This window comes from Adiantum capillus-veneris, chromosome 22, assembly GCF_014529385.1.
Source record: "Adiantum capillus-veneris isolate H3 chromosome 22, ASM1452938v2, whole genome shotgun sequence".
Lineage (NCBI taxonomy): Eukaryota > Viridiplantae > Streptophyta > Polypodiopsida > Polypodiales > Pteridaceae > Adiantum > Adiantum capillus-veneris.
The window spans coordinates 13604873-13618245 of NC_140952.1; positions in this window are offsets into that span (position 1 = coordinate 13604873).

Consider the following 13373-nt stretch of genomic DNA (forward strand, 5'->3'; position numbering starts at 1 on the left):
GAAAATAAACTATATGTTAATCGAAAGAAAAGTGAGTTTTTCTTACAGGAGATTTAGTATTTAGGTCACATTATCTCTCAAGATGGCATCAAATGGATCCATCAAAGTGAGAGGTAATAAAAGGATGGCCTAAATCAAGGAATCTTCATGAGCTAAGAAGCTTTATAGGTATGTGTGCATACTATAGATGCTTCAAAAAAAAGTTCTCACAAATCGTGGGACCATTACATGACCTGCTAACAAAGAAAAACGTTAGCTATACATGGTCTGCCAAGGAGAACAATGCTTTTGAAAAGCTTATCTCTCAACCTGTGCACTTACACTGTCGGATCTCTCAAAGCCATTTGAGGTCCAATGTGACACTTGTGGTGATTTCCTTGGATCTGTTTTTCTCCAAGAAGGGCACACCATAGCCTATGAAAGTCAAAGGCTTGAAATTGTTGAGCAAGCTCTAGGCATATATGAAAAGGAACTCCTCGCAATTCTACATGCCTTAGACTTGTGGAAGCACTATTTACTGGGGACTCGTTTCATTCTGCGGACGGATTATCAAAGCCTTAAGTACTTCATGACGCAGACCAAGATCTTCCACAAACAAATGAGGTGGGCAAATTTCCTTTTGCAATTTCATTTTCATATTGCTCACATTGCTGGCAAGCATAATCAACTAGCCAATGCACTCTCAAGACTGCCGAGAGTGAATGCGGTTTCTATAGCAACTCACAACAATGATCTATCTTCGACGATAGATGAGCACGCTATTGATTCCAATTTTAGAAACGTGATTTCAGCCCTTGCACTAGGGAAGAAAGAGGAACCATTTAATTTACAAGATGGTTATCTTCTCTATGGCAATAGACTATGCATTACTAACTCACTACGTGAGAAAGTAATGTATGAATCTCATGCTCCTCCTTATGCGGGGCATAGAGGGTTTCAGTCTACCCTAAAAGGGATTGAAACATATATCTATTGGCCTATCATGAAAGCAAACATACAAGAGTATGTTTCTAAATGTGTGGTATGCCAAAAGACAAAGTTTGATAGAGGGAAGCAACTTCGATTGCTTCAACCTTTGCCAATCCCTAATTCACCATGGGAGACCATATCCATGGATTTTATCTTTGGATTGCCTAAGTCTATCCATGGAAATATGGATGATAGTAGACAGGTTCAACAAACAACCTCATTTTATACCTGTCAAAAAGACTATCAAAGCCCATCAAATGCAACCCTCTTCATATCACAAATCTTCAAGGATCATGGCTTACCAATGTCTGTAGTGTCGGGTAGAGATCCTAGAATGAACAATAATTTCTGGAAGAGTCTCTTTGAGAATTTAGGGACAAGGCTAAATTTCTCTTTGGCCTATCAACCCCAAATGGATGGCCAAAGTGAAATAGGGTGTAAGCATGTTAACTTGTCATGCTTTTTGTGCTAGTTATCATGTGGCAACAAGCATATCTTGTAAGCATAATGAGAGTGTAACTTTTCAAATGTGTGGGAATCCATCAAATATTTCAAAATAGGGGGACCACCCTGAATCCACTTTCCTGACCATTTACACAGTGTTACTCTGAGGGGAGTGGGGCAGTCAAAATGCATGGAGAGAAGCGGAGTGGGGCAGTCAACATGCATGGAGAGAAGCGGGGCGCAGGGGCCAGAGGTAAGAGAGAACCAAAAACAAATTAAAGGGATGAACTTTTTGCTGCTTCTTCTCCGCCCCAAAAAAGGGTGAAGCTCTCTGATTCCCCAGCATCCCCAATGGCAAAGACCTTGCATACAAAGGGGAAGGATGACTTAGGTACTCTCTCTCTCTCTCTGTCTGTCTCTCTCTACCTCATTATGATTTGCGAGGATAGTTGTTGGTGCTGTCTTGGCTGGAGAGTTGTCCCTTGATGTCGGCTTTAGCAGTAGGACATCTTGTGAATAGTCACTTGAAATACAATCGCTCAAGTCGAAGTCTGGCTCAAGAAGCACAAACCAGTGTTTGATTTGAACCTGGAAATTGGAAGGAAGTGCTCAATACTGCACTTTCCTACTGTTAAAACACTCCTGGCTACATTATTTTTTACCTACCAACAAATAGAAAAATCTGCTAATCTTGTGACATTGGGGGTGTGCAGGCCGAACATTCCCAGTACAGAGCAAGTTTTGTATTACAGCAAAAGAGTTCAATGATGTTCATGGCCTCTCCCCGGCTGGTGCCAACCCCAAACTAGTGAGGTAGGATCAGATCAGTGATGTGGAGTGGTTCAGTGTTTTCAGAGAGTCAAAGAATCGTAGTCACTGTCGCATTAAACGCAGTTGTTTGCGTACTGATATGTTCGACCAGGTGATGCAGCTGCATTACAAGGTGTACCAGACGCCCCCAACAAACATGGAGATCAACTCTACATTTTCCAAGGGGTTCGTAAAAGAATTCAGCCGGCGGAAATTGCAAGTAGCTCAGCCATGCAATTCAATTCGGCTGAATTCGCTGTCGAGCATTTGCAGGACCTCCGAGAGAAAGGGTACTACGAGGCCCATGTGGAAAAGTGGAGGATGCGCAATGTATGTCAAAACATCGAGGAGGCGCAAGCTGAAATGAAGGAGGATACCAAGGAGACACGCATCTCTCGCCACATCACTCACTAGCAGGCTGAAAGCTTGTCATTTGTTGGCGTTGAGAATTTGCAGCACATAAAGGCTGCCTCTGAAATTCTCAGCAAACAACTGCAAGATGCTAAAGAACATCTTCTAACTGCAAATCAGAGTTTGAAGCGCGAGGGTTGTCCAAGCAAGCAATGCTAGGGTCACCCCAATTGTGCTTGCTATGAGACAAAAGCTTCACGACGCTGAAAATGAATTTCAGAGGTTACTACAGAGCGACAGCGTGGATGCAAAGAGGGAAATAGAGTGTAAAGTAAAAATAGAGACATTTAAAGAGACATTGGAAGGTTTGGCATTTACTGACAGTGAGGAAACTCTTGCTGCTGACTCAACTTGTCAACGTGTAAGTGTGTAACTTTTATGCTTCCATCGTATGATTGGAATATGTGCACAACAAACCTATGTACTTAACATGCTCCTCTTTTTTTTTGGTGTGCAGATTAATGTGGAGGTTATGGAAGCAAAAGTGAATGCATGTGAAGGTCAACTGCAGCTCCTAATGCACATGAGCAAGATGCTACAAGGCTCCTCCATTTCCACCGCCCTGTGTAATATGGCTATGGGCACTTTTACAGAAAGTATAGAAGGGGTATGCGATGGGACGATGATCAACCCGTGCAGTGGCTGCAATTTGCCACTTGAAGTAAAGGGAACCAATGCCACGGTCAAGATGCCCTGTGGGCATAGCTACCACTTTCTCTACTTTGTAGCTGCATGCTCCTTGTCGACAAAATGTAGAGCTGTGACCTGCCAGCAAAGGATACCACAAGAATGGTGTTGGAAACCCATAGGGCAAAGACATCCAATCACACCAACATCTGGTAAGATTGTACAGGGTGTGCTAATTAGCATACCCAGTGTGTTACTTAGAATATTGAGTGTGTTAACTGGATATGCTAACTAGCATATCTTTTATACTGATTAGCATACTGGGTATGCTGATTACCATGTTGGATATGCTAATTAGCATACGCAGTGAGAATATTGAGTGTGTTAACTGGATATGCTAATTAGCATATCTTGTATGCTAATTAGCATACCCTTGCTCAGTGTACAGATTAGAGTAAGTTTGGCATATTAGCATATCTAGTAAGTTAACTACCATATCCAAATGCTAACTAGCAAACTGTATATGCTGATTAGCATACTGGGTATGTTGATTAGCGTACTGGGTATGCTTATTAGCATATTGGATATGCTAAATAGCATACTGGGTATGCTAATTAGCATACTGGGAATGCTAATTAGCATACTAGGTATGCTGATTCATGTACTGAGTATGTTGATTAGCATACTAGATATGCTTATTAGCATATTGGATATGCTAATTAGCATACTGGGTATGCTAATTAGCATACTAGGTATGCTAATTAGCATATTGGGTATGCTAATGAGCATACTGGGTATGCTAATTAGCATACTAGGATTGCTAGTAGCTAGCATACAAGGACTGTCTTTTAGTGTACAAGGTGTGCTTATTAGCATACCCACAATGTTAATTAGAATACTGAGTGTGTTGACTGGATATGCTAATTAGCATATCTTGTATACTAATTAGCATACTTGTGCTCGGTGTACATACTAGAGTAAGTTTGTCATAATGGAAAATAGCAAGTAAGCTACCATATCTAGATGCAAACTAGCATATTGGATATGCTAGTTAGCATACTCAACAATTCGAATTAGCATATTGGGCTTGTCAGCATAATGGATTCCAATGTATGCCAGGCCGCACACATAGTCACAGCATATCAAATATTTTCTAGCATACATGACATGCTTATATGAGTCTTAATCCACGTTTTTTGTTGCAGGCCTGTGGCAGTCTCTCCGTGATGTGGGCAGTGTGCATGACACGAAGGGCAAGGGAAAGGCTGTAATGGAGGACCTTTCTCTCAAGGAGAGTGATGAGCTGGATACACGTGAGAACCCTTCGATGGAGAAGGGTGTTGAGCTGGATGTAAGGAGTGAAGGGGTGGATGAGGGCTCCCAGCAGATGCCAAATGAAAGCATGAAAACAACGGAGGAAGGCGGTGATGTGAGCAGGAACTCAGAAGATGAAAAAGAAGATGATTTTTTTGTCATGGCTCCTCGTGTGCCAGCGATGCCTGCTGCAACTGACAAAGCAGAAGCTCCTCAGCAGACAGTGGCTAGTGGCTCAGGGGAAACTTTGAAGAATGACAACATAGAAGATGAGCAAGAAGTTGGTGACAACAGCCCTCTCGAGGGTTTTTTGCGTAAAGCTCAGCTGAAAAAAAAAATTGGCCTTGAAGAGGTACCCAAAGACATTGCAAGCACAGCCTGTGGTTCGGACAAGGCTGAAAGCTCCAAAGGTGAAAAGAAAGCCACCCGCTCAAGAGCTTGCAAAAAATTGTGTTAAGACTTATTGCTCCCTACCCGGTTGTGCCCTTCACTGTATATACTAGACCATTTTGAAACCCAAATGCGTATTGTAACTGACATGCATTTTGTTTTCCAATGAAAATGTATTTTTGTGCAATATAAATCTGAGCAGCAGTTCATTATAATTTTTCTGGTTTTCTTTTTTAACTTGCTCATTTTGTATCACGATTTCCCTGCAGAGGAAGAGAAACAAGCATTAATCATCATGCCTGATGCAACTACGGCCATGCAATGGCAAAAATTACGGAGATGGCGAGTCCACAAAGCTAGGCAGTTAAGGAGACAGAAAATGGAGATTGAAACACACCTTGACCGATATTCACAACTTGCCCGTAGTATTATTGAGCGCCTTAATTATGTGCACCCAAGTGGGCCGGTTATTTTTGCTGAATGGTATCCTCTACCAGACCCAATATGGGTGCCTAAGCGTTTATGTGATGAAAAAAGGGCTCTGGTGTTGGACCTGAAAGGTCTTTTGGTGGCAGTGGTAGAGCCTTGCTTTGGTGAAAATCCCGCGGCATATGCAGATGAAATGCTGAAATACGATGTACTTGATAAGCAGGTGTTCTGTTGCAAGGACATCCATTTTTGTTTGGACTGGTGTCTGCAGTTCTTTAATGTGTTTATATGGAGCACAAGCCTCCATAGTAAAGTCATGAGTATTTGCCGTACTATTTTTAAAGAGCAGGTGCCAAAGATTACTGGGTTTTTTGCTCAAGCACACTGTACAAAGCAATCCTGGCAGATCTAGAGAAAACCTGTGTTTATGAAAGACTTATCCTTGTTCTGGAAACACACTTCGGGGTACAACGCCCAAAACACACTTATAATCGATAATAGCTTCTACAAAGTGTTTCAGAACCCACCACAAACTTGGCTTCTTGCTCCCAGTCTAGAGCATCAGTGTGCTGAGCAGAGGGAAAAGTTCCTTATAGAAACTTTGAAGTCCTGGCTTTTTCTTTGGCTGCAAACGGATGATCAGGAAGCATATGTTGCTGATAATGTGTTTGAGACAGGCTCAGATGAGTTTTCTGATGCAGTCATCATACGTTTGCTTGACATTCAAAAGATGGATTTAGAGGCTAAAGACTGGAAGAAATTCATCGCAAACAGCGGGAAGCTGACCTAGAAGCAGAAAGAGAGAAAGAAAAGCTGGAGAGGGAAAGAAGAGAAAGGGAGCAGCATAGTGCCAACCTAGAAGCAAAGGAGGAAGCAGAGAGAAAGGAGGAAGCAAAGAGAAAGGAGGAAGCAGAGAGAAAAGAAAAGAGGTAGCAGGAAGAAGACAAACAGCGAGAAGGACAGCCCGGTCACTACAAGCGCCCTCCGAGGAGGCCTAAAGGCAGTGACTGTCATTGTAAAATTGAACCCTATGTAAATAATTTGATGCTGGCAATTAATGTAAACAATTTGATAGTTAGCATGCTGAGCATGCTGACACAAAACCAACTTTATAATAAAACTGCATACCCTTACAACAAAGTGGTATATAGAGAATCCAGTGGATACAACTTAAAAGTTGAAGGGCATGCTATTATAGATTGCTTCATAGCTTTCTGGAGTGATTGTGTACACCTGCCTTCTCCTTGGGACGTGCTCCATGGGTATTTTGATACATCGCACCAGATGTGAAAGTAGGTGGACGATAGGTTTCTTGTGGTCTAGCTTGAAGGTGTATGCATCCAATTGCTTGTAATACAGTCCTTGCACAATATATGAGCCTCTGTCAATTACATTGCTCCATTCATCAATGTACCCCTTCTCCACCTTCTCCTTTTCTGCAACACACTTGACCAGATAGAAATCCACATCTTTGGCGTTGGTTAAAGCATTTGGATTTATAGCAAATCTGTCTCCAGAACATAGAGCGCTACTCAACACATCATGATGACCTTCGTATGTGAAGTCATCATAGCCAACGACTTCCTCTGTCAAAAATTCATCTGTTTGCTCAAGTAATGGCTGCAGAATCTGATAATCCCAAGCCTCCACGTGAGCTTTATTGATGCAGCGATTCCACCTTCCGTTCATGCATGCATCACAGAAGCATGCCAACTTTCTTGTTGCAAGGGCAGTTGGATCCTGCGGGTTGTGACCACGAATAGCATGCAAAGAGCGAGTTTTTGCCATAGTGGCACAATTCCACTTAACTTCCCTGTTAACATCTCCCTCTTTAGCATCTCGCCTGGCTCCCTTGAATTGTGAGGCCGCACCATCTGACCACACCCAATGTTGTTTACAAGTGACACCCTCTTGTTGTAGCCAGTCACGGTGTAGCATGAAGCAATGTTGCACAAACAGTGTGTCATGCACCCTATCATTTGATATGAAGAAGTGGATTGTTTTGACTACCTCCCCTGCCTTGCGGTAGTACGTTATGTGTACAAAAAATAGTTACTTGACTAGAGTTCCAATGCATTGACTGAATCTCATTTTGCTCCTTGAAGGCGTAATTTTTAGCAAAGTCAACAACTGAGACAATGACATCATCCGGAAAGTGAAGTATACAATCCTTAAATTGTTGTCCTTGCCATCGTGCCACATAGTTATGAGTGATGAAGAGCTTCAACTTGGTCTGCAACAGTTGAAGAAACTCCCAGCACTGCATTTCTTTATGCAAAAGATCTTTTCTTTTCTTACTGGTTTCCATGCCTGTCTTTTGCTTCTACATACACAAATACTTTCACATTAATACTCTTACCTGGCTTTTCTGTTTCTAAGCAACATAATTCTAACTTCTTTACTCCACATATCTTACAGTCTCCCATCAGTCATTCCCTTCTATGGAAAACTGCATCTGCTGGCTTTGGACAGAGAACGGACTCCCACATCTGTGTGACACCTTTGAACGTGTGATGTGAAGCCAGGCAGCCGCTGCTAATGTTCTTGCCTGTAGCACAGATATTGCATACACAGTTGCAACATGTACCACGCAGCCCAAAAGCACGAGAGCGCATGTGGTTCAGTGCGTCTTTCAAAAAGGTCATCTACACATGGTATTCGCAACAGCATGTGTACCTATCCTTCAGCCTCCTACAAAAGAATGGCTTTAACATCTCACACATCCTCATGCCAATCTTGCAATCTGGATGTTTTTGTTTGAATCTTTGAAAGAGATCAACCTGCAATATCCATATTTGATCAGTATGTTTACTAGGAGAAATAATCCAAACAGGACTATACGCATTGCTACTTAATACATCCACCATAGAAACAAATTGGTGTGTTAAACACTCGGGGGGTTCACTATGTGTAAAACTACCATATCACGTGTGTTCAAGACATGTTTGTAAAACCCCTTATCTGTGAATTTTGTTAAGAATATAATGTACCCTTTTCTTTTAAAATCTGTAAGTTTTTCTCAAATTTGAAAAAATAATGCCTTTATGTATATATATTTCTGTAAGTTTTAAGAACTTTAAATACCCTTCTGTTGAACTCACGTGATAGTTTACATTTTTATTAGGTGACCTCCCCGGGGTTAAACAACACATTGTATGGTCCTAACATGCATGTAACTGGGTATAACATTGTATACTAAGCATGCTAGTTAGCATGCTGAGTATGCTAACTAGAATACTAGCTATGCTAACAAGCACAATTAGTGTGTAGTGTAGCATACGAGGCATACTCATCAGCATGCTAGTTAGCATGCTGAGTTAGCATACTAGCTGTGCTAACTAGCATACTCATCAGCATACTAGTTAGCATACTCATCAGCATGTTAGTTAGCATGCTGAGTATGCTAACTAGCATGCTGAGTATACTAACTAGCATACTAGTTTTGCTAACAAGCAAAATCAGTGTGTAGTTTAGCATACGAGGCATACTCATCAGCATGCTAGTTAGCATGCTGAGTATGCTAACTAGCATGCTGAGTTAGCATACTAGCTGTGCTAACTAGCATACTAGCTAGCATATTAGCTGTGCTAACTAGCATACTCATCAGCATGCTAGTTAGCATGCTGAGTATGCTAACTAGAATATTGGCTGTGCTAACAAGCAAAATCAGTGTGTAGTTTAGCATACGAGGCATACTCATCAGCATGCTAGTTAGCATGCTGAGTATACTCATTAACATGCTAAGTATGCTAACTAGCATGCTGAGTTAGCATCCTAGCTGTGCTAACTAGCATACTCATCAGCATACTAGTTGTGCTAACTAGAATACTCATCAGCATGTTAGATAGCATGCTGAGTATGCTAGTTAGCATAGCTGAATATGATAACTAGCATACTAGCTGTGCTAACAATCATAATCAGTGTGTAATTTAGCATATGAGTCATTGTTAACCACATGAATGTGTACTAAGAAGAATAGAAGGTATGCTAACTAGCATACATATTGTGTTAACCAGTACACTTATTATGTTGAACAGCATAGCCAGCACACTATGAATGCCAACTAGCATAAATCAGCTTACCCGTTATGCTACTTAGCATTCTCAGCTATGCTAACTAGCATTCTAGTTAGCATGCTGAGTATGCTAACTAGCATGCTGAGTATGCTAGTTAGCATAGCTGAATATGCTAACTAGCATACTAGCATAAACCAGCTTACCCGTTATGCTACTTAGCAACTAGCATACTCATCATGCTAGTTAGCTAGCTGAGTATGTTTACTAACATGCTATATTGCTAGTTAGCATAGATGAGTATGCTAACTAGCATACTAGCTGTGCTAACAAGCAAAATCAGTGTGTAGTTTAACATATGAGTCATGGTTAACCACACAAAGTGTGCTAAGAAGAATAGAAGGTATGCTAACTAGTATACATATTGTGTTAACCAGCACACTTGTTATGTTGAATAGCATAGCTAGCACACTAGCATAAAAGGTGTTAAAGTAGCATACATATTGTGCTAACCAGCGTAGTCCTCAAGATCACTAGGCATGCTAAATAGCAGAAGATTTATGCTGAACACCATACCCACCATACAGGAATGCTAACTAGCATATACCATAAACTAGCTTACCCATTATGCTAGTTAGCATACTACGAAAGGTAGCTAGCATACTCATTGTGTCAAAGAACATTATGAGCATGCTAGCTAGCATAATAGGTATGCTAACTAGCATAAAGGGTGTTATAGTAGCTTACATATTATGCTAGACAGCATACTTATCATGCTAAACAGCATACCCAGCATACTAGGAGTGAGACTATGCTAACTAGCACACATGCTAGGTGGCATACATAGCATAACATATTGTGATAACTAGCATGCTCTATATGCTAGGTAGATTACTAGCATGCTAGAATGCATAAGTTATGGCGCAAGTATGTCATTGATCACCTGAGACTCATCCAGGAGGTGAATAGGGTGTTTTATGTAGCTTTTCCTTCCCACTCTCTTTCGACAAACATTCTTCTTGTTGGGTGAAACACGAGTCTCCTCTATCCAAAATGTGTAGACCAATTCCTTAATTTCATCTGTGATAGGGTTATGACGGTGCTGCTTGTGATATCTAGCCAATGAAAACAGTCAAGCATTGACACCAGACTTCACTTGTCGTGATTTTTCTTTGAACAAGCTGCGACGTTCGACTTTTAGGACCCTGGAGAATTTGGCAATAGGCATGTTTTCCTTTGAATTTATCATCATCTGCAATGCTGCATTCTTCAAAAATATCTCCTCGTTAGAAGCTGTATGCTTGACGATAGCTAGTGTATTGCGGACATTGGAGACAATTGCACTCTACACAGCAGCCTCCTCCTCTAAAGACTGATCACGGATTGCCCGAACAAGCGGATGTTGAGCAACAAGATTCCATATTTCACAATTTGCTTCTTTGTTGAGACCTTCAGTCCTGCTCTTGAAAGCTTTCACAATCTCGAAGGAGATTTTCCTTTTCTCCTCATCGTCGACAGCATGATGTCCTCATTTAGTTGTCATCTGTCGGTGCTCCCGCTGTTTACGCTTTCTTTCTGTCTCATATTTCCTGATAATAGAAAGAGCTGGATGCTGGTAGTTGTGATTCATTTCCTGTAATGGCTCCCTTCTGCCTCCATTTCTAGTGGCAATAATGTTGTCTGCTGGTTTTCCATATTTGCAAGTCTGCTAAGCTTTGACAACTCAACTTCGAGGCAAGAAGCAATGCTAGAGAGAGAGAGAAAGAGAGAGAGAGAGAGAGAGAGAGAGAGAGAGAGAGAGAGAGAGAGAGAGAGAGAGAGAGAGGAGAGGGAGGGAGGGAGGGAGTAGGAACAGGGCAAACTGTAAACTGGTCCGAGAGTGAGACAGAGAGGGAGTCAGTGCCGCACAGAGAGAGAGAGAGAGAGAGAGAGAGAGAGAGAGAGAGAGAGAGAGAGAGAGAGAGAGAGGAGAGTAGGAACAGGGAAAACTGTAAACTGGTCTGAGAGTGAGACAGAGAGGGAGTCTGCACTGCATAGAGAGAGAGAGAGAGAGAGAGAGAGAGAGAGAGAGAGAGAGAGAGAGAGAGAGAGAGAGAGAGAACAGAGGCCACACCCACCACGTCGTCGTAACTGAAAACAGAGGCCACACCCCATATGGGAGGGAACAAATAATATATCTTATGGTTATTAAAATTTCAAACTTCACTTGCTCTTTGGTTTTGAATAGATGCTAACAAGAACCTCTTACTAGCATTGTCCGGGACACCAAAAAGCATGACAAGTTAACATCCTTATACCCAATAGCTAGCCTAACAATTCTTGATCTACTAAAAGCCTATGTTACGGAAGTAGATCGAAGGTGCCAATGGGAGAATTACTTACCCTTAGTGGAGTATGCTTACAATAACACTGTACATACTTCCACGGGAAAATCACCTTTTGAGGTAATTGAGGGAAGATCTAAAATTCCCCTGCTACTTAAGGTACACGGGAATATCTTCGCTGCAGATGAGTATAGCCGAGACCTACAAGAATCTTTCCAAAAGATTAAGGATGCTATCTCTATCTCACAACAAAGGCAAAAGGCTACTGCTGATAAGCACAAAAGAGCCCAAGCCTTTAAAGAAAATGATTGGGTCTTACTTAAATTTCCCAAGGCTCTATTAAGGCACACGACGGGCAAGAATCCTACGGGACACCAAAAGTACTATGATAACTTAGCAAAAAGGTACTATGGTCCTTTCCAAATTCTTAGACCAATCATTGAGATGGCCTATAAATTCAAGTTTCCCAGCCATTGGCTCATACACAACACTTTTCATGTGAGCCTACTAAAGCCTTAGAAAGAAGAGCCACCTGAAGAACCAATTATTGAAGACCCATCGGAGATTGCGGACCAAGAAGAGGTGCTGCAACCCAAGTCCATTCTCTGACATGAAGACAAGGTATTAAGAGGCGGTAAAATTATTCGACGGTATCTTATTAAGTTTAAAAATTATCCTTTTGAAGATGCTAGATGGATGCAAGGCATACAACTAAAGGATAACCTAAACCTTGTCAATGCTTACAATGCTTCCCTAGAGTAAGAAAATGTACAAATGTTTAAAATGAACAAAGTTTTTGTCTTATAAGACTCTCTTTTTCTTTATTGTGCACAAATGTGAAGTAGTATGCATGCTTAGAATCAAGTTTGCGGAGATGAAGTTTCCCAAACACCAAGTAGAGCTTATCACTCTACTATGGAAGATTGATAGGACTAATGTGCAGACATGCTTGCGGCAACTTAGGCTCTCAAGCACCAAATGGATTAGTCATCCATTCTGGAATGATGTCGTAGGGTAAGATAGAGATCCTCTACCCGCTAAAAAAAGGACTAATGAATAGGCTTTATCTTCTCTACTCCATAGTCAAGGACGACTATGATTTCAAGAAAGTGGTAATTTCATAATAACTAATATCTAATTCTCCTAAATGATTTTATCATGTTTAACTGATCATTTAATATGGGGAAGTGCCAAGGAAGAAAAAGCTAGAATATTGGTTAAGCTGGCGAACCGGGATCCAAAGGGGGGGCCAGCTGCAAAAGAGCAATGTGCAACAATGGGCTTTAAAGACCCTAAGGTTCAACCCATTAAGACTTCCAAAATGCTAGGGTTCTAGAATTCAAAGGTTGTGTCCAATGGTCAAGCTTAGTAAAATTGGATGCTTTGTGAGTGTGCCAAAAAAGTCTTCAAGGCTCTTACATAGGAGGGGGCGAGCCCTGTAAGTAGGGGATGAGAGAGGAACACACACACACACACACACACACACACACACACACACACACACACACACACACACACACACACACACACACACACACACACACACACACACACACACACACACACACAGGATCCCTTTACACAAAGGGAATGAGGGACACATGTCAGCTTCCTAGCCTAGATGCCCACAAGGTGCACACAA